At 45.4% G+C, this 2,572-nt stretch overlaps 1 non-coding gene across 1 annotated transcript; it reads left to right on the top strand.

The window, feature by feature from the left end:
* Window positions 1-2,280: 2,280 nt before the first annotated feature.
* TRNAA-UGC lies at window positions 2,281-2,352 on the top strand. The gene has a single exon. It is a non-coding gene; the product is annotated as a tRNA-Ala (tRNA).
* The last annotated feature ends 220 nt before the right edge of the window (window positions 2,353-2,572 follow it).

The raw sequence follows: 2,572 nt of genomic DNA on the forward strand, positions 1-2,572 counted from the left end.
GACCAAGAAAGTCCAAGGTGCAAAGGTGGCAAACATCCAATGAATCTCCCTTCTCTTGAACTTGATGGTGCTTTCTACCACCAGCTTTTAAGGTGTTTATTGAGCCTTGAACTTCTGGTGCTTTTAAGGTGTCTATTGAGCCTTGAAACTTCTGGTTTGGGGGTTGGTAGCAGCAGTTTTGGAGGATGGGTTGAGATTCTCTGCTACCAAGGGATTGCTATGCAGTGATCTGGCAGCATGTACCCGTGGGATCTTGTAGTTTGTTAACATGTTGGCCATCTGAATTGAGTTTTCAGAGCAGAGTGCACCTATGGCTGCCAATATGTTCATATGGCTATTGCACTTGTAATTATTGGGATTCCCCTGGGAGTGTTTCACAATGTCCAAAGTGTTCCTGCCGGTTTCCATTGCATTGAATTTATTGGTACTGTAGATGTAGTCCAAGGAAATGTTGGGCAAGAGATTGTTGTTACGGTTGATCTCACCCATTGCAAAACTAAAGGCCAAATAGTGCTGGTAGTGTTTAGGGATTATCCTGCAATGAGATTTTGATGTGCAGCAGAGGGAAATACAATTTGTTACCATCCAGTTCTACAGGCAGCCATTGCAACAGATTCAGCAGTTTAAACCCTTACTTGTAAATGACAGCCAAAAATTCAGATAGTTCTGCTTTTTAAAGTACTCGAGCAGTCGTGCAGAGAATGCAACCGTTTTGAGTTTTAACTCTCCCAGCTGAAGAAAGAAAAGTCGGTTTCTTTGTAGATGTAGGCACTGCTTGCCAAGTGACAGAAAACATGTCTCAGTCAGTTGTGCTGATTTTTTTTAAAAAAGCGTCTATTTATTTTATTTATTATTAAATTTATACCCCGCCCTCCCCAAATGGGCTCAGGGTGGCTAACAAATTATGCACATATGCCAAGCTTAAACAGATAAAAACAACATAAAACAAGCAATAAAACAATCATTCATGTAAAAATACAAGTGCTCTAGATGTCACAAGTTTGTTGTAATGTGGTAAACTGAATGCACAGGCCCTTGTTTTTACCCCAGCAAATGAGGGATATATTTTGCTTATCCTGGGCTGTGGTCACAGGAGCAGTTTGCAGCGATACCATTGTTATGCTCAGGGCTATTTTTGGGCAGGAACACACAGGAACCGAGTTCCGGCTGGCTCCCACATTGGCCATGCCCAGCAGGAACTAATTAACATAATAGGCCACACCCAACAGCAGAAACTCATTAGGATTGGCTACATTAGGGGTGTGTGGCCTAACATGCAAAGAAGTTCCTGCTACAAAAAAAGCCAATAAACAAAGTAAATAGAATAAGATGCAAAAGGTGGGTGTGGCTGGATGACCACACTTCTGGTAACATGGGGTGTGGCCTAATAGGCTAATGAGATGTGCTGTCAGGGTATGGCCTAATATGCTGATGCGTTTCTGCTGTTGGGTGTGGCCTATTATGCTACTGAGTTCCTGCTGGGCTTTTTCTACCAAAAAAGCCCTGGTTATGCCTTTGCATATTTTAAGAGCATGATCAGACTATGACATCTGCCTTCCATGCCCCTGTTCAGAAGCAGAGTATCCAGGCACCAGGGCAAGTCTGGTCTTTACCGATCCCAGTGCTTCCACTCTGCTTTTCCAGCTGTCTGAACTCCCCTCTCTGAAACTGAATCCGGATGGGAAGTCTGAACTAGCTGATCCATTTCCACAGGGGTCGGTTGGAGTTGCTGCCAACATTCACATAAGCACAGGAGTGCATATCCTCATGCGCTTTCCTGTTGTTGTTTTTTTAAGAAAAAGATTGGGTAGCACAGTCCGTGGTTGAGGTGCTGCACAATGTAGATGCCTCGCCACCAGATGAGTACAGATGGGAACCGCTGTGGGGTGTGCTGTCTGGTTGATCCTTTCCAGAACAATTTGAACTGGCTCACTTAAGGGGCGCCCAGGCCATGCAAAGACTCCAGTGTGACCACAGCCCTGGGCTTAACCTTCTAGACTTCAAGAAAGCACCTCTTCTCAGAGCTTATACAATCAGCCTCTCCATTATTAGGGTTTACATTCTGCTGCAACCACTTGCCTATAATATAACTACACCCTGTTGGGCTGAGCCAGACCCTCAGTGAAGGTATCAGCATCTGCTCCTTTTGTCAGCCAGTATGGTGATAGGGAAAATCTTTGGATACCTTTCCTTAGCCATTTCCTCCAACACCCCCACCAAACCACACACTTCCCGGACATTTCCCAGGCAGAGAACAAATAAGAATAGACAATACAGGAAGGGGCTGTGGCTCAGTGGTAGAGCCTCTGCTTTGCATGCAGAAGGTTACAGGTTCAATCCCTGGCATCTCCAGTTGAAAGGACCAGGCAGGAGGTGAGGTGAAAGACCTCTATCTGCCTGAGACCCTGGAGAGCTGCTGCTGGTCTCAATAGACAATACTGACACTGATGGACTGATGGTGTATAATGCTGCTTCATCACTCAAGAGGTCCCCATGACTTAACTGCTCTCAGAGCATGCCTGCTTTTCCTTTGACCCATCTGTCCCGGGGAAAAGCCATGGCTCAGCAGAAG

Source organism: Gekko japonicus, unplaced genomic scaffold (assembly GCF_001447785.1).
Source record: "Gekko japonicus isolate JY-2015 unplaced genomic scaffold, Gekko_japonicus_V1.1 scaffold6570, whole genome shotgun sequence".
Lineage (NCBI taxonomy): Eukaryota > Metazoa > Chordata > Lepidosauria > Squamata > Gekkonidae > Gekko > Gekko japonicus.